This window comes from Macrosteles quadrilineatus, unplaced genomic scaffold, assembly GCF_028750875.1.
Source record: "Macrosteles quadrilineatus isolate MER2022 unplaced genomic scaffold, UCM_ALF_1.0 Scaffold_8__2_contigs__length_117827958, whole genome shotgun sequence".
Lineage (NCBI taxonomy): Eukaryota > Metazoa > Arthropoda > Insecta > Hemiptera > Cicadellidae > Macrosteles > Macrosteles quadrilineatus.
Window position 1 is genome coordinate 53,681,518 of NW_026542601.1, and position 20,576 is coordinate 53,702,093.

At 39.2% G+C, this 20,576-nt stretch overlaps 1 protein-coding gene across 1 annotated transcript in view; it reads left to right on the forward strand.

The window, feature by feature from the left end:
• The window catches only part of LOC128999642 (dual specificity tyrosine-phosphorylation-regulated kinase 4-like), a 161,443-nt gene that overhangs the window by 30,540 nt on the left and 110,327 nt on the right, over positions 1-20,576 (forward strand). The window lies entirely within an intron of this gene.

Sequence of the window (20,576 nt, forward strand, 5' to 3'; positions counted from 1 at the left end):
TGGTGTTTTCTGCAAAGGTTTGACGGAAACTTGAGTTAGTTTGTTGTTTATTTTCTAACACATGGCCAGTGCCAAAATTTGGGGGATTTAGTCTTTTGTGCCGCATTATTGTGTAATTCACTTTTTTATGTCCTTGCATTAATTTCCAGACAAATAGTTTGTAGTGTTTACAACAATGAGCAACCGTGTATAAATGATATGCAAAATATTGTCCTAGAGTAACACTTTAAACGCTTAAATTATATTAATAAATTGTAGGGATAATATACCTAGTTTTCTTTGATCATTGGGCTAAAATAAATGGCCCTGAATAAAGATACAGCTGATCTTGTTAATAAATCTAAGAATATTGCCTTACTCCATTCTACCCTCACCCTGTATTCATATTCAGCTTAAAACAGGTTAATTAAGTGAACCTCTGTCTTCGTACCAGGATGACTTTGAAATTCATAAACATTGACGTTTTTTTAAACATAATTTATTGCATCGGACTTAAATTTTTTATAATTATTTATTACATCAACTAAATGGATAGAACTTGAATGTAAACCAATGCAAAGATTCTACAGAATAACAAAACTCCTGTAACAGTTCCGAGTTCGATCTACACTTCGAATATCCAGGTCAGTATAAAGGACTCAAGAGGGATGTAAAATTTCTTCTTCTATTGACTATCGCTTACTCTAGCAATAACGTTTACAATTTACTTGCCCCACTTTGTTCTTCGATGTTTTGTTTCACGATTCTTGTTCATGTGATATAAAATTGCAACATTACTCTTTTCTTGATATCTTTCAAAAGATCAATACACGATACGTTAAAGCCCGGCGATGACGTGTCTCGGGCGATGCAGTTTAGGTTTGATCATCTGATCGCGTGCAGACGAGAGTTAGAGGATTAGTTGAGCAATCGTGATCACTTAGCTGACGAGTCTACAGAACCGAGTCTTGTTGCCTCCGTAAACTAATATGTTTCCCAACCGTTCGTGCCTAACTTGGTTTTGGGGCCTTGTCTGGTAATATTAATTGCTGCAATACTTTAAATTAGGAACTGGGGACCGTTTATTTTTATTCAAAAAGAATATTTTAGACAGAATGTTTTGAGGAAACTTGTAGGTAATGAGGAAATTGGCAAATCTATTGCAACTTTTGAAGGATTTTGGGAAACGGTTTGGTTTCAAGTGCTGTCTGTTTACGCTTTTTACATGTTGACCGGTGGGACTGATCAGAATCGATAGTCAAAGCATTAATATTTACAACTTGCAGTCTTATTTACAGTGTTGGTGTATCAGTGTGAAAAAGTCATTTGCAATGGTCGTGTACAATAGTATAATGAAAATCTACCTGTTACACACAGCTAAGCCTAAATAATCCTACTCGATGAAAGTGGTAACTAACAGTGTAAACTTAAAATATGTAATCTGAGAGTGTTGTAGTGTTTCGAATGCACGGTATGCATGTGCTGATACCAATCATATTATTGTAACTCTGTACTGGCAATCTATTACTGTAAAACAGTATTCGTAATGCTTTGAAAATAATTTTCACGTCCTTTTTTATGTGCCCTTTGATAGCAACAAGAATTGGTAATTTTATATTTACTGTTTATACTACAGTGTATGAAATTGACTTACCCCAAAGTCATAAGAATTCCTCTGTAGGTGGTATAGTCTGTGGACCGCTTCACACAACTGTCGTGTTACACGCTCCAGTGGACGATGCTGAGGTCATCTTCATCTACTGGAACTGTACTGGTCTCTGCCTTCGGTGTTGTTCATACTATGTTACAACAATTTGTCTGTAGCTGGTATATTGTAGAACGCTTATAGTTAAAACTATTTTCTCAGATATTCGGCTTCAAATCTCTCCCAAAACCGCCGATGAGCAATAATTTGCTACAAGATCTTGCCGTTTTTACAACGCATGATTTAAGATGCAGGTCAATAATATATTTAGCAACATATAATTACTACACATAATACATCCATAACACTAAATAGGTATTGTACGGAATATAGTAACCCCATCCTCGCAAATTTAGTATTTTCATGGGTTTGTTGAGGTTCTCCAGGTGTTTCCTAAAAAATTATCATCATTTTCGGAAAAATATCACTCGTCTTCGTAATCGATTGTCCGTACGAAACTTGGAAGGACGGATAACCGAAGGTCAGTTAATCGATTCTACTATAAAATGAAATAAATAGGAATTACAAATATTCCTTATAACTTTAAAGGCTGTTAAACATGATTACTGTTCTCAGATAAGTCGAATTGTAAGGTATTTCCCAACTTATAAGACCTCAGAAGAAAACATGTGTTAAGTCTAGGCTTCATAGAGGTTATGTTAAATATCCATCTTTGCAAACCAACTCTTTTGGAGTCTGCTTTATATTATTTATCATTATAACAACTTTAAGACATTGATACACACCTAGGTCTATATTTTAAGCTAAATCTGAATGCAAGGCAAGGTTTAATGGGAAACTGGTTTAAAATATTTAAAAATATATTTTAAAGATAGACTTAGCCTTATGTAATTTTAAAATTTCTTCGTGGTAAGTCAACTGAACTACCTCGGTCGCGCCACAGTAGTTTGTCCGTGGTTCGTGCCCCCTGCATAACGGTAGGGCTACGGCTACGGGCCAGAGCATAGCAGACCACCACGTAGCAATTACAGTACTGTAGTATTGTGGTAACTGTACTTAATATTAGCAATAGCTCTCCGTGAAGACCTCATGACCTGCTTTGTCTTTGGCCAGTAATAACCTGTTACGATATCAACCCGACCCAGTCCACCGGCAGCATTGGAACGGTCATAGCTGGGATACAACTACAGTAGTAATAATGTTAACACAATTTGTACTTAACGTATACGTATTAGATTTTGAGATGGACCATTATTAATGTACTTTTAAATTGATGCATTGTTGTAGTGTTCAAGCATGGTTATTTATTAACGATATAATATAATAGATGAATCAATGAACCTAAAAATAATGGCACCTAGCTGAGCTTTAACATAAAGCCCTATCAATGAGAGTGCGTAAACACATTTATATCAGGACTTAAGTGGATCAAAAGATTATGATAATTCCTATTCCGGTAATTAAGTAGGTGGTAAATCACACAATGCACATGCACAATGCACACTTTACTTCAACTCCTATCAGTCAAATCCAAAAGTCATCATGACCACTGAAACTTGATGAGTGTTCAAATACAGCCGATTGAGCCTGGCCTGATGGTTGGCGTGAGTTGACGAAATTGCTCTCTATTATAACTCATTTTGCAGAAGTCTTTTGTTACATCCGTACCATGACACTTAAGTGTGTTATGTACAACTTCGCCGTCTTTGGAAATCATACCCTAATTTTACTTATACTTAGCTAATCAATGACTACAAACAATATCCTTTGGTTTATATTTGGTAATGACATAATTATTGACTCCCTTGTATAGCACTCTGTGGTATTTTCCCATCTACCAATGTCCAATACTCTGTGGTACAGTGTTGTGTCGAGTGTCGCGTCTACAGAGAGATCCAATGTCGCGCTTTGTTATGGTGATGATGCGGCTTCGTTCTCACGGTCGCTTACGTCACTCACTGTGTGAGGCAGACATTTGTTGTGTGTTGCTTATATGTTTCTCTTTTATGAATACTGATGGTCATAAAGTTCTTGAGGCAATATGACAAGGGTAAAGCTATACTTGGACCTATCCTCCCCTTTGATATAATCTGATTTATTTGAATAATACGCGTTCTTTTACGACAGCCAACAGTGTGTTCATGTTTGGTAGATTGATTATTTGAGTGGTTACTACAACATTCACTTGAAAGTACAAAAAATACGGCAATTAGCACTTGTAATAAAACATTTACACTTACACTGTTGACTCACAAGACGGTAAATACAAATAAAACATGGTACAAGTGGTGTAAGTGGTGATCGATTTCGATTGGACACTCCAATCGAAACCCAATAGGCGAATGACTTTCTGAGGCGATTGAATACTATAACAATATTTAGAAAAGTTATAATAAGGAATAAAATGCAGATTGAAATACTGACAGTATAATTAAGGTGGAATCTTCATTCATTGATGGTGTAAACGAAATAGTTGCAACTAACCATCCAACTCAAAGGACCGTATAAAATAACTTAATAATGTAAATATAATTTATATAACTGCAAATAAATATGTATAAAGATATTTAAGACGCCATTATAATGAAAATTTTACTAAATATAGACATACAATTTTATGTTAACAAGAATAATAGGGCTATTGAAAAATCGTAACAGACAGATGACTCATCCGGCAACTTTAAACAACTTAAAATGTTATGTTTTCGTGCTTATTATACAGATATTACTCCTTTAATATATGATATAATACATATATCTGTATATAAATTCATACTTATTCTAGAATGTTTTACAACAATGTAAACAAACCCAAAATATGTTACAACATGTCTCATCTACGACCAGCCACGTAGCACAATCGGAGACGGAAAGAATCAAAATTGCGTTCCTGCTTGAATAAATACCATACCATATTAATTTTATTTACTAAGATGAACAAATTTAAATTTCTTTTGTTAATATATCGAGCAGTATTGGAAGACCCATTTTATTACATCCTCTTGAATTTGCTTAGTTGACTTATAAGTAAATAGAAACTACTAAGTATAAGTTGTGTTTATAGTTTGTATTTTTTCAAACTTAGCGTATTTTTCCACGTTGTTCTTTTATATTTTTATCACATTCAAAGTTAAACAAGTACATTCTCTATTTCAGGTAAGCAGCAGTAATTTCCACTTCAAAACACCACTTTCGTAAGTACTGCATTATGTTAGGTTAACTGATTAAAAGTATTTCCAAATGGCCAAATCATGATCTTCAGGGGATGGCCGACTGGCCGTGTCGTTGGAAGTAGTGTAGGTCTAAATACTTGCTGGATTTTCGGATGCGTGGCAGAGGTCCATCTTCAATCTTCTCTGCAAGTTTCAGCTGATTAGGTTGAACCATTGATCCACTATTATCCACATAGTAATGAGACTATATAGGTTCTGTACTCTGAGCAGTAGCATTCAGTATACAACCAGAGGTGTTCGGTGAACTTTGGCAGACAACTCAAGGCTCTGGCTTTGACCTTGTGTCTGTGTCTGAGAATGACTCATTTTATCCGCCTCCTTTCAACCTACACGCATTTGAGTCTATAGAATGTGCCCGTTGCTGTTAAGCTCTGGCTTATTTTGGTAAGTTCTTCTTGTAGCCTTCCAGTTCAAGAATCTGACTACCTATTTTAAGCTTCACGCTTTTGGTTACACCCCAATCATAATACCGCTGTGAATTTTGTCACAAAAATGTAAACACGAAGCATGCAGAGTGTATATAAAAAACCAATCAATTTTGGCATTGTACTAAAAAATAGGAGAACTGTAAATTTACCATTTCTATATTTTGATCATCAGGTATTTTCCCTTTTACCTTTGCCGTTACAATCTCAATTTCATTTCAAGAAAGTTCGCACGGAAATCGTCACAGACTATTGCTTCACGACGCAAAGGTGACCCACGTCACGACATTCAATGTTTTGTTAACCTCCTCCTCCCCCCCCCCCACACATAGGTGTCTAGGCAGTCTTGCTGATGACCAAATAATGTTAGACTGACGTAAACCGCCGAATGTGAATGGGCGGATGGTGAAACGGCGGCAAACGGAAAGGGAAGTCGTTTACATCGCATTTCACCGTGAGATCGCGTTTTACACGTTGTCACAAAGGTAAATGTCAGCGATGATATTATGTTAAAAAAGCGTAGTCTTCATTTTGAAAGTCAGGGTTTTCAGTAGTAGAGGGGTTATTTAGAATGTTATTAAACTGACTCTTGCGGTCGCCTTCGCCTAGCGTATTGCATTTGAAATTGACAATTCCAACCCAGATTTTCCAATTAGGGTTCAAACAGTTCATTTTTAATACTATTAATTTGCAAAAAGAAACTGCTTCCTTCAGTTGTTCTCTCTGTAATCCCCCCCAATGTTAGGCTACTGTAGTGTAAAACTTCAATTTTATACACATTTATAACATTTTATTTGCACGCGGGATTTTGGTTTTAGAAGGTAAATTAAGCTGAATTCAACTTCAAACTCCCTTTGTATCCCTCACTATTGGAAAACTTCTAATTGCCAAGCGAGCACTAAAGCCACTTCGCTACAGTGACATCACCATTGTATCCAAAACGCATCTTTACCATTTTTAACTTCCCTGGGAACCCCAACGTGACTTCAATAGCAGGACGGCCCACACAATCGTCCAGAAGAGCTGACCCAATCAGATCAGCGAATTATTAGTCCATGACGCGATGAGGTCTGGACCTGCAAGGTGACTTTCCTTCGACAAGTGAGGAGTAGAGTCTCAATAACAAGATCTTTTTGGCAGCTAGTTAAGAGTTACGAAGCCTCTTGAGCAAACTGTTTTTGATGTTAGAATCAGTGGTTGATTAAACCGACGCGATGTTTCGTGAAAATTAAATCCTATTCAGGAAAACTTGCGAATTTCATCAGCTTCGTCATCACGAAACTTCGTCACACTTCACTATTATGTTTTGTAGTTCTAAACTTCTAGCCCAATTAATGCTTGTGATGGACAGCCATTTATAAAATTATTCATTCTCTCAGTAAAACCCCCTACTTTATCCAACTTGGTTTTCCAGTAGAAGTTATCCTTATCCGTGCGGAAAAATCGTTTTACCAAAGAGTATAACCGCGAATGTATATTAACCTTTTAATCACGTGATCGCCAGCTGATGTTGCACTTGCTGTGGCGCCGTCGCTGCGGTCGAGCCAGTACCGCAGTAACTAAACCCTTGTATACAGTTACAAGCGTTACCTCGCTCGGGTTACTGCATTGTTCCAGTGAGTGCAGCGCCGAGCCTTCCTACGTACGCCGAGCGGTTTTGCGTATTTTGTTGCGTATGGTTTCGCATGCTGCGCGGTTTTTATTTCAGTCTCATGGAAAAGTATCATAGGGTACTCAATTTTCAGGTATTCTGTGACAGAGTACAATTACCTAAGCTGGTGTGGAGGGTGTGGATTGAGGTTGGACACCTTCCCTGTAGGTTGGAGTTGGAACGTTAGTGTTTACGAATCCAATTTCAATCTACTCAAATTTTATGATTTTAACATAAACTAAAACCATAATTTGGATTCTCTTACATGAAATGGTGTCTATTGTGTTTTCTAACTAATTAATGTTGATTAAAATGAAAGGAATTAATCTTATTTGACTTTTATGGTAGTCACTTTCCACTGCAGAATAAAAGGCGATACAGAGTGAGTCTTGATCCTCTTTAAGCTGTGGTTGTGTCTAGAAAAAATCGTGTTATACAAAATAATGCAGTATGTAAGCAAATAATTACAAGTTCGTTGGCAGAGTACGCATACGTGTCAAATGTTTGATCTAATCAATGAACGAACAAGGTTTGGATATTAGTAGGCCTATTGAAGCATCAAAGTAGTAACCATCCCAATACTCAAGTTACTCATCTACACCTCTGAACCACCTGATGGTTTAGTATCCCACACTTTGTTCAAACACAGTCGTTGGACCCTTTGTACAGGTGTCGACAAAAACCTACAGTTATCTTTGTAGGTGGGCCAGGAGGGTTTAAAGGCACCCCTAGTTTTTGCCCATCTCAATTAATATAAGAGCGCGGTGGCAAGGTATTGTCACAATTTCCAAAACCCGTCTTTGGTCCCTAGAGCCGGCTCGGACATTTATTTCAGACCTGTCATTCCAAAATGTTCCGAACGTCCTCCGTATCTGATAAACTGCCGAGCGGTGTTTTTATTTTTTGTCAAAGTTGGGCCCGATTTTGTGTTGGTCCCTCGGTGTTTAAAGCTCCTGAAATTAAGTGTTTATGGTCCGAAGAACCATTTGGAACTGTAAAGTAAATAACCCGCAATGATATATAGACGGTTTTATGATTCGTGATGAGTTTATAAACAAACCGTACTATTTATATAGCCACCTTTATTATGATTTACCCACGTTAACAACTGTGGAAAACAACTCCCCACTTGCCACTACAGCCCCTCACACCTACTTCACGAAGAAGGCTTCAGTAGGCTTCACGAAGAAACGCACGTACTCTGTCTCTTCAGGTTCCGTTTTACCCCAAAACCCTTCTTATCCTTTAATTTATCAGATCCGGACAGCCAAGGAGTTTCAATGTTCGTCCTCAAATCTAAAGGTTGCTGGTTCCGGCTGGTTCAACTCCAAGCGGGTAGATTATGGATTCAAACACCATTTGTCATTGAACAGTGTATTTATGATGCTATCTAGCATTGGTCGACGTTGGGTCGAAACGAAGCCAGAGTTTTGATGATTCCCTAGAAAAACCGAAAACTGTGCTAATCGCGTCTGAACGCACAATATAGATAAATAAATAAACAGAATGGAAATACTATAGCTAATATGTGACTACATTAGAATAAATATCTGCATTTCGATCATTCACTATTTTTAAACAGTCCATAAAAATTACTTACTGTAAACAATGAAAGTTCTGAGCAACGTATCTTTCGCTGTGCTATCGTAGATGTTAGTGAAATAATTTTTTTTTATTTACACGAACCCAGAAGCCAAATACGAAGGTGTCTACTAAAATAATATCAAAAACAAAATGCAAATCTGCAAACTCCCAGTCAATGATATTGCTAACTGCTGACATACAACACGATAAATGCCAGTGTCCAATTTGCCATTACCTTAAAATTTACACCGTTGTCAAGGTGACGCGAGGCCAAGTACAGTAAAACATCAAGTATAACCGAGTATGATATTGTCGGGCCCGCCTATATCACGGGTCGAGGCCACCTTGTAGTCATTCGCCCTGCGTTCGACGAGGGCGGTGCAAGACTCAGGAACAATGTTAGATTGTGACAGCCTTAGTGCAGACTGCAGTTGGGGCAATAATAGTTTAGGTCAACTATGGAAATAGTTGAAAGAAGATGTTCTTTTACAATAAAAATTACACGGCACCTAAGTTATTACAAGTGTACTACCACACTGCAAACATATATAGTTTTAATTTTATGCAGTTTAAGATATACTTGGATTACTGTATGTTCATACCCAGTGATTGACCCTTTTCAGGCGTCATACCCCTTACAATTCACGTATGTTTACTCAGTCGTTTACTCTAGTTAGGAGTGATTATCCTTACAATCTAAATATGTTAAGACCAGTGATTAATCCAAGTCTTGGATTATTTACATAAAAACCCAAGTGTAGTCATACCGATTGGTAGACTCTTGTTAGAAGTACTTTCCCTATAATTCAACTATGTTCATAACCGGGTAACGATTTGGGGTTATTCTTACCATTGTTATTTACTTTCCCTCGTAACCCAAGTATAGGCTACTTAGTGATTGAAGTTTTCACTGAAACTTTCAACACAACCTAAGCTGTTCAGTGACTAACACCTTAATGCTTTTCCCCTCTTTATAATTATCAACTGAGATGGTGACGCCACCTATGTGCGTATTTTAACCAAAGGAGTGAGGTGATCTGTAGCTTTGTTACTGACGAAGATCAGCTGTTTCATTTGTCATAATCATTTATTTGAAGTACAATGATTAGGGGCAGCTGAATAAAGTTACAAACAATGAAAAAAAATAATGTATTTTCTTTTGATTAACTTTTCGAGTTCTCGGATGATACTTGGATAGTAAAAACAATCTCTTTTGACAAGGGTCAATCGCTGGGTATACTCATACGTGTATCGCAAGGCGAATTACCCCTGACAAGCGTTATTGGGTATGAACGTACTTGGATTGTTAGGGGAATCACCCCTGACTAGGGCCAATCATGCGTATGAACATACTTGGATTGTAAGGTGAATCACCTCTGACAATGGTCAATCACTGGGTATGAACATAGCCTACTTGGATTGTAAGGGGAATCACCTCTGACAAGGGTCAATCACTGGGTGTGAACATAGCCTACTGGGATTGTAAGGGGAATAACCTCTGACAATGGTCAATCACTGGGTATGAACATAGCCTACTTGGATTGTAAGGGGAATCACCTCTGACAAGGGTCAGTCACTGGGTGTGAACATAGCCTACTGGGATTGTAAGGGGAATAACCTCTGACAATGGTCAATCACTGGGTATGAACATAGCCTACTTGGATTGTAAGGGGAATCACCTCTGACAAGGGTCAATCACTGGGTGTGAACATAGCCTCCTGGGATTGTAAGGGGGATCATCTCTGACAATGGTCAATCACTGGGTATGAACGTAGCCTACTTGGATTGTAAGGGGAATCACCTCTGACAAGGGTCAATCACTGGGTGTGAACATAGCCTCCTGGGATTGTAAGGGGGATCATCTCTGACAATGGTCAATCACTGGGTATGAACATAGCCTACTTGGTTTGTAAGGGGGATCGCCTCTGACAAGGGTCAATCACTGGGTATGAACATACTTGGATTGTAAGGGGAATCACCTCTGACAAGGGTCTATCACTGGGAATGAACATACTCTGATTGTAAGGGGAATCACCTCTGACAAGGGTCAATCAGTGGGTATGAACATACTTGGACTGTAAGGAGAATCACCTCTGACAAGGGTCATTCACTGGGTATGAACATACTTGGATTGTAAGGGGAATCACCTCTGACAAGGGTCAATCACTGGGTATGAACATACTTGGATTGTAAGGAGAATCACCTCTGACAAGGGTCAACCATTGCTGTCGTGTCTAAGCTCCCGCCCGCTGACGTTGAGGTCGATAATCCATAAGCCTTGGCTTTGGCTTTGATACGTTGTCATCATACATCCTTTGATGTTAAGACTCATCGGTGATCGATAGTTCGTGCTTGAGTTACGGAAATAATGGGTATGAAGGACTGCCAACACGTCAAACTTGTGTCTGTACAATCTGTGACAAGTGTGAAATGTGCAAGCTTTACATTACTGTATTTTTCTCTTTCCACAATCTCCGTCTAGTCAATTCGTTAGTTGTGAGGCCGGGGCTACGATTGTAATTTTTGGCCAGCGGGATTGGTTTTTCCGTTTTCACGTGCGACGCACGTTTGCTGTTAAAACCCGCGAGACTGGAAACCACCTTTACGGACGTTTTTAGTCTAGTGTGGCCTGTCCCATATACCGTAATGTATCCCTCAAACACACTGGTATCGCCCCTTGGATAAAATTCAGCGAGGTAAGATGAGTGTGGTCCCGGCTTAGTTGCTCATAGTTATCAGGCTGCAATCTTAAGTAAATCTAGGATTTAGGTAAAGATTTATATACATCTATTTCTGTCCCTGTCCCTGTGAATCTTTTTGTTCGTTTCCCTAGTTCAATTAGTTCAATACCAAAATACTGTTTGTCAAACTGTTTTCGGTTGATTTAGTTTAGTCCAAGAAGTTTAGTCATCTATAACAGTAACTGTTTGCTTAGCGGTAGTAGGTCTGAAACAAACAAATACATGTGTTTTTCCTCATTCAGCCCAAATATAACTCTGTGACTAACCCTGGTTGGTCGATTTAGCCCTGTCTAAGCAGTTCATTCATCTAGAACAGTAAATGTTTGCCCTAGCGGAAGTAGGGTTGAAATGAGTAGGCTTACTTCTATTTACGCCCCATAGCGGCCACTTTTGTTCCGATTGTTGAATAGTATGCTTTGCTTCAAATTCATTTCTGGTTCATTGCATTAATTGTTGCGTTATTTTAGGATATATACTGTGTTGTTTGCACTTTTAGAAGTAGTTATCTTTTAAGGTTCTAATTTATAATTTCCCAGCTTTTTCTGGGTTTGTGTAATAAGGTACTTCCTCAGTCAAGAAGGAAATGTCCGCGAATATCGATCAATTACAAATTAATTGGTTCACCTTAAGTCATAAGGAAGATAAACCTATTATTTCAGTTTATTTTCTTCATCGATCTCTTTATCATTAAATACAAGTTCCGACTCCAAGGCTAAGTTTAGGGCTCCGCCAGGTAACCCTACCCCAGCCTTGAACTCTCCTCGGTCCTCGGACATCCAGGTTGCCGTCTCACTTTCTCACATCCACCTCTTTCTTCTTGCTCCATCGTCCTAGACGTCGGTAGACACGGACCTTCATTGATGGCGGTCTACAGCAGTGTCCATAGATAGGCTGAGTTCCTGTGGTTAGGAAAAGTGTTGCAATTGAATTATCAGTTGATTGTGGAATAAAATGGTTAAGAGTGAAGTAAATTAAATTTCCCACGAAAGAAGTAGTGGGAAAAGCCTATAAGATTGGCACAGTGCAATCTTTAGACGACTGTTAAGCTAGCAGGAGTGAATAAAGTTTGCATTACAGTGTTTCTCTTCTCTTCTTAATCTTTAAAATATTCACATCTCTAAAGGTTAACTGCCAAAGAGCGGTTGTCACCATTAAATCTTTGAACGGCATTAAAAACCACACAATGCTGTGTATTTACAATGAGTTGTTGTTGTTCTTCCCGGCGTACAACAGAGATTGGCAATTGACAGTATCATCACATTCTTTCAGAGGCTCAATTAAACTGTGTTAATTTGACATTCCAACTTAAATATGGGAAAAATGTGTAGTCCTATCCATAGAACCGCAGGGGGCTCACGCTTGCGTGGGTTCGTGGCCTGGGCGACCACGCGGACCCTAGCTCTCCCAGAGGGGAGGTAACTGCCCGGTGTCAGACCCGGCACTTCAGGTAGACCACAGTTATGGACGACTGGTAAGCGCCAGCCCCTTAGGGGGAGCCTCCAGTGACATTCCCTCCATTCAGGGTGGGGGGGGTGTTTAGCTCTCAGTGACGCCGTTAATTCCGCCTCTCCTCAACTACCTGTAACTGTGGTTGTGACTGAGTCCTACCTGTTGTGTTCGACTGACATTTTGTGAGGCATATCCTCGACTTTGGAAGTAGCCTCGTCCTGGGAGGTGAAATACCTAGCCCCCAGAGGGGAGGTAAATGCTCCGTGTTGGTATCGGCATTTCAAGTTGGCCACAGACATGGTCGACTGGGCATCGGGTCCCAGTGACATTCCTTTATCCAGGATGGAGGGGTGTTTAGCTCTAGGAGAGATGGAAGTACATCATAATCTCTAACCTACCTGTGTCTGTGGTACTTTGGGCTTCGGCCTGCTTGTGGTGTGCGACCAGCATTCAGTGGGCAAATCCTCGACTTTGGAAGTAACCTTTCCTGGAGGTGAAAACGGGCAAGTACCCGCAGCTCACGGGGACACTCAAGGGCAACGTAACTTTCCGCAGTGTGAGGGCAACGGTTTGTAGGTACTTATGCAAACCTATCCCTGTCTCTGAGCACGGACGGTATGGTTATCTTGAGTGTGGGGGGTTCTTCCCGGAACCTCAATTGAGTCAAGGGTGTCGCCACCTCTGGTGGATAGGTTCATCCGGGTGGGTCCCACTTCTATACCTGCCTCCTTTTGGGAAACCCTGATGGCCTGGCAGTGATGTTGGGTCTGACGGGCAAACGAAGTAGATCGGGTGCTGGGTCCGAGCCCGCCAGGGGTATCTGGGGATCTATCGCTCTGGATATCTCTGGTTCCCAGCAATGGGTCAGGCCTCGATCGGGCAGCGGTGTAAATGGGAGGTTGGGGTTCCCCCCGTCAGCGTGCTGATGGTCCCCTTCCTCCTGGCTATTGATGGCGGGTTCTGCCTGTCAGGGATGAGATAGGTCCCGAGTGTTGCTTGCACTAAATGCGTCGGGGCGCTCTACTATGGACCTCTAGGTTCCGACCTAGTGGAACCCAGGTGGAGTGACGCTTAAACAAGCAGCCGGAATCCCTGGTTAGGATTGAGGGGCAACCCTCTTTCCGAAGGGTCTGCTTCGGCAGCCGGCGAGCCTGATGACCTTAAGTGATCCGCCCATGATGTGCTAAAGGTTGATGCGTAAGCTTCGGCCTACATCATGGGGCCCGGGTATGTCCTGTAGGATAGGTACCGGGTAAGCAGTCAGGGGGCTTCGGCTCTCATGACAACAAATAATAATAATAATAATAATAATAAGTCCTATCCATAGGCACAGGTATAATGGAGTGAAATGCCTTTGGTGGCCGTTTCGGTAGCTTTACTATAGACCAAGATCAGCTGTTTCCTTAGTCAGTACCAGGGTACAGTTTCAAACCATTAAAATCCCAATTTCCAACTGTCGTGTATGTAACAGACCAGGAAGCTAGATGCCTAATCCACACAAATGCTCTATTCAAAACACAATGTTATAGAGGAAATATCATTTTAAAATTCCTCTTTTTAAAGCTCGATAATTATTGATGAGAACACGTCTGTACTGGGACTTCAACTTCATTCAACCTCATTTTTATACAAAGACAACACTCGGCTCATTTCCCAACCGGAGACACGGCACGAAGCCTCTAATTGGTAACAGCTCGTGCTGTGTTGCGTCAAAGCCATGTTTTATGCGGGCGCGCATGTGCCTTCATGTTTATGCGGACGCATAACTGAGGCCACGTGATCTTCGGTCACGTAGGGACAGTTTGCTTGGGATGACACAATTATTGCGCACCTCTTGTGATCTAGTCAGCTGTGAAACATTCAAGTTGTTACCTTTGTAGAGGACGTGTGGATGTTTAAAGCAGGGGTGGATATGATGCACCTGTGTTGGGGCCGTTTAGCGAGGAAGGGCTGGCAGAGAGAGGAAGAGAGAGGAGGGAATTAGAGGATAAAGAGATAGAGACCTCTGGACCTAACCAAACACAATCCAACTTAACCTAATCTAATCCAACCTAACCTTACCCTACCTAACATAACCTAACCTAACCGAACGCAACACAACCCCTCGTAAACTAACTACCCTAATTTAACTTCCAGTTTCCAGTCCGTTCACTCTCTACCTTTCCTGACCCTACGATTTCATGATGAATTCTGCCAGTTTTAACCCTACTCGGTAACGGTCTATAGGTTGTCTCTTTTAACCTCGAATACACCCATCCACATCGGGCTCAGGCCTGTATACACTTCTACGTAGAGGTGTATATTCAATGGCAGAACTTATCAATCAAAGCAAGGGGTGAGACAATACAGTACAAGAACGAATTGTGCTGTATTACATTTGAAGAGGCCACTTCGGGACTCGAACCCACGACATAGCAGCCTTGGGTCCACAGTCCATCACGCTGCCGACTGAGCTTAGGCGGTTATGTACAGTACAGAGATACGCAATCGGTACTTGGTGATTACGATGGGAAATGTATACTACAAAACTTGTATACTCTCTTAAAGACTCTCAAGGTATTTAAATACACTTAAACTATTCCTTTGTCCGAGACAATTCTAAACTTACGCCACAAATACCTTACATTAACCCCAACAGTCTTCCACACCTAGAATTCCTTCACGTACAAAGCTACACCGATGTAATTTATTACAATGACAATAACAGACCGTGAATCAATTCCCAGGTTTGTGGCATTTAATTTATCCCATGGGACAGATGGTAGATAAGTGGGAGCGTTGCGGTAATTATCCCAGGGGACGGACATCAAGTGACAACGGCATCTCATTCTGTAGTCAGTCCTCTCATGGAGACGTCGACTAGCTACTAGAGTGTCTGGTGTAGTGTATAAGTGGGAGCGTTGCGGTAATTATCCCAGGGGACGGACATCAAGTGACAACGGCATCTCATTCTGTAGTCAGTGCTCTCATGGAGACTTCGACTAGCTACTAGAGTGCCTGGTGTAGTGTATAAGAAAAATATTGTTTTAACATTCGAAAAAGAAGACTTTCTTACACAAATGCCAGGTCCAGTGTTTCAGTAAGCCAAACACCTGAAATGAACTATGATTAAATATTACAATAGCTCACGCTTGACTATGGGACAACTTCAACAGTAAATGAAAATTTCACAGAAAATTGTTTAACTTACCAAGTTTTAAATGGATCTATGAAAGGTTTGTAAATTGCTCAAGTTTTTAAATAACCTTTTTTAGTCTAAGCGAGGTCGTCCACAATAAGATAGTGAATATTTGTTAATAACATATTGTAATATTTCGACTTTTTGCTTATCCAAATCCTTACTACCCTCCCAGAGATCGAGTACACCATTTACCTGCGTTTTGCACAAGGAAATTGTATTTTGCTAGATTAAACGCCACAGGTTTACCACTAGTCCGCTACAGTAGCTAAGAGCCTCATAGACAGTTCGTCACGACTTCCATCCGCGGGACTCAACCCAAATTTGAATCCCGTAATTGCGGGTCGCGTCCGCAGCAATTTTGTGAATGAGTTTAGTCAAAAACGGCCTTTCATGAAAACAGAAAGGAAAAAGAAAATAGTAAGTGTTCATTTAGTCATAGGTAGAGTGTTAGTTGATGTCAATATTTTTTTTACTGTGCAATGAATGTTCTAAAAAACATATTTGTATACTAAATTGAGCAAAACTCCGTTAGATTTTAAACGCATACAAAATAAAACAGAATGATGGTTCTTTTAGGTGGAAATTCACAATAAGTTACCTGTAAGATTTGTAATGTATATTTCATATGAATCACAGATCACAATATTGCGCCGTGTCGAAAGATAATCGAAATCAATTGCGGTCTCAAGGGTATTCTCACAGTTTCAATAGCTTTCAATTCATCAACATTGGCAGAGGAATTCCAGCGGTTTTGTAGATCCGACATTATTATATGAGGTTTTAATATTTTTATAAAATAAATTAAGAGTATACTAAGAGTATACTAAAGGGTTAAACACATTATTGCCAACGTAATCCTTGGTATCTTTGGTACCAAGGATTACGTTGGCAATAAGGTATTTAACCTCTAACCTCTATCAAAGACAATAGAGGACTGATTGACGACAGGTTAGTAACCTCATTTTATGTTTAACCTCTAGATTATTTGTTAAGTAATCCGGAAGGCAAAACCTCCGAAGTGAAATTAAGAGTATGTTTTGTTTGTACATTGTACGGATTTATGTAACGTTAGTTTTTTAAGGTTTAAATTATATAGACACGAAAACGAGCCGATTTTTGATTGATGTTTAAATCGTGTTTCCGTCCGTCGGCGACGCATTATAGGACCCTCATTTGTTCACAGTTTACTTAAGTCAACTGTACTGTAGTATCTTTGTCGATTAAACTCATTCCAAAGTTCTCATTTTCGTTTGAGGACGGGATCATATTCCAACGTCGTGAAAACATGGTTTTTTACTACTCATGATGAAATCGTTACCGCAATAACCTCAAATAACATACACTCGCCATCAACAAAAGATTTACTCTGAACGTGGAATATTATTAAAGTTGTTAGGCTATTTAAAACAAGTACTTGTACAACAGGTAAAATTTAGGATGTTTACAAAATATCTTTCGGTGCGGTTTCTAAACATATTTTGTTCGCGATTCGCAAAAAAAGTTTTATTTTCTAAGTTGTATGTCTGGGAATGTTTTTGGGTGAGAACCAAAATTTTGAAAGCTCATTACTTTTGAAACTGTAAAATTACGTCATAAAATGTTTTAGGATACTTAACACAAATCTCAAGGTCTATAATATATAACTAATAAGAATATAATGTGTACAGAAGCCAATTTTCAGTGGCCAAATACACACACATTGTTCAAGGTTTTGCACACTGTGTTTGCAATCCAACCTTTAGGCAAGTCCTAAGATAGCAGCGATAGTGAGGATAGAATGGGAGTAACGGGACCCATGAATGGTAGGGCGGGTCCGAGGATGAAATGTGACTCAAGGGAGGTAAAAAAAGACTCCAGTTTGTATATCCTAGAGGATCCTACGCCGCCAACACGCAACAGCTGGTGCTGTCGAGAACTAAATGTTTACTGAGTTAACGTGTATGACTAATGGTTGCTGGGAATAGACACAACGGAGTTAAAGGATTTGGGTGACACCTTCGTACCGACATAATACTTGAAGATTAATTTATTGTGGATCAGTTCAGGACTAAAAATTAGTTACGTCCGGCTTATGTCTGGTAGATATTTTTTGTTTACTATTTCTTTTTGTAACTTATTTTAAAAATTTGTTAACTACATAATAAAAACTAATATTAAATTTGTAAGAGTTGGTAAAAACCACTGACAAAAAATACACACTTTCAAACTATGTTTATATTGTAAAATATGTTTTTCTTTTGGATGCATGGAATCTACCCATAAGAGGAACCTAGCGTTCCTTGACACCCTGTATGTATAAAAATATACTTTCAATATAAACATAATTGTAATTGTGATCAGAGGTAAAAAAATCAGGTCATTGCATAATTGAAATCACCGATTTGCAGTGCTGTAACACATCGCCTTATCAGAAAGAATATAAAATAAAATAAAGAAACAGCGATATTCAACCAAGAAATTCCTACAAAATTGACAGTGTACAAAAAATGAAAGAACCCAACAACCGTAAAAACGAAACATATTACAGCCGAGAAACAAGTAGACTCATCCATAAACACAAACTCTGCCGGTGAAGTGATGAATAAAAGATGCCTCATTGGGAATAATGGCCAGAAACTGCGAGTGAATATCGTGGGAGAAAGTGTGAAATGTAATCAATCGAGGAAAGATGAATAATGAATGGAACAGAAAGGAAGTGGAACGGGGAAGACGTTCCAGTGAACGAACCCAATGTTCACTGAACAGCTGTTCTGACTTCTGAGTATGCGGTTGGTTGAGCGTTACCGATAACTATAAACTGATTAGTGGGGTCGTATAGCTGCATATAGTGGCAGAATATTTCAGTTCTGTAGTTTCAGTACAGGCTGCAATTTTAGGTGGTCATAGTATACAAGTTTCTGAACCTAAAACCGCCCAGACCCCAATTTTTAAGGACCTCGGTCGTCCGTAATGACGTCATCAAAATGGCGGCCGTAAGAGGATCCTGGGTCCCCATGAATTGGCTATAACGACCGAATGCCTGAACCGATTTTCGTGAAATTTGGCACACAAGTGCTTAAATACATTATTTCGGCCTGGGTTGAAAATGGTCAAGTTTCATCAGGTCATTTCAAAATGGCGTCCATTCAAAACTAAAAAAATATGAGGAAAATAATTGTGAATTGTTTAATACAGGGTGAGTTTTAAATGAGTTCCCCCCCCTACTTTTTTATACATTTCTTAAGATATTAACTCTGAACCACGTCAGATAATTGTAGAGTAGCGATTACTTCATTTTGACTGGGTTTACATTTTTGGCCGCCATCTTGGATCCGCCATTTTGGATACAAAAATATTTTTTCAAATGTAAAGATAGGGTTGTGACCCACCGATTCAAACAAAACCTTTACGCTGAATACGATGCTGCAATCCGTTTAAAAAAATGTTGATCCATTCTAAAGTTATGAGAACTTTTTATAACTTTATTTTTAGTCCATTATAACATTGTGCATTTACAAACTAAGGCCATAATCTCAAAATAGTGCTAGATAAAGATAAGTGGACACCACCATTCATTGTTGACCTATTTTCACTCAGTTATGACGGATGTATTTTTTTCAGCCGCCATCTTGGATCCGCCATTTTAAAATGTGATAAATTATTTTAAATATGAAGGGGGTGTTGTGACCCATTATTTTGAACTACTTTTTTATGTTGTATTCAATGCCGCAATCCGTTTTTCATTGTCATGTTTGGTTTTTGAAATATTGACATTTTAAATCAAAATAATTGTTATATTTTATCAAGAAAGCTTGATAACAAAAAACGGATAAAATAAAAACTAGGCGAAATGAAGTAATCGCTACTCTACAATTATCTGACGTGGTTCGGAGTTGATATCTTAAGAAATGTATAAAAAAGTAGGGGGGAACTCATTTAAAACTCACCCTGTATAAAACAATTCACAATTATTTTCCTCATAATTTTTTTAGTTTTGAATGGACGCCATTTTGAAATGACCTGATTAAACTTGACCATTTTCAACCTAGGCCGAGATAATGTATTCAAGCACTTGTGTGCCAAATTTCATGAAAATCGGTTCAGGCATTCGGTCGTTATAGCCAATTCATGGGGACCCAGGATCCTCTTACGGCCGCCATTTTGATGACGTCATTACGGACGACCGAGGTCCTTAAAAATTGGGGTCTGGGCGGTTTTAGGTTCAGAAACTTGTATACTATAACCACCTAAAATTGCAGCCTGTCTGCCAGAACTGAAATATTTTCCTGCTACCCAAGCTGACTAGATTGGTTATTGTGCTTACATATTTACAAGAATATCGCCAGTTTATGAGAAAGGCTTAGAAGCTTTTCGATGTTTAAATCTTGACCTACAATGACAGTTATTGAAAAAAGTGATTAACTGATGAATTTTAAACGCAATAAGCCTCCCCTAAGGTAGACATAAAATGTCACATGTTTTATATCGCCTAAAATGCGAAGACGTTTTAATACTATTTTGCAGTATTTGTACTTGACAGTACAACACGGCGTGAAAAATAATTTTCTTAACACGTTGGGTGCTGATGACGGGAATTCCCGCAATTGCTTAACATTGAAATAAATGCAACTTTTATGTTCAAACATGTCGACCGCACGAATACTGTTAAGCAAAGTTGTGGCGCTCAT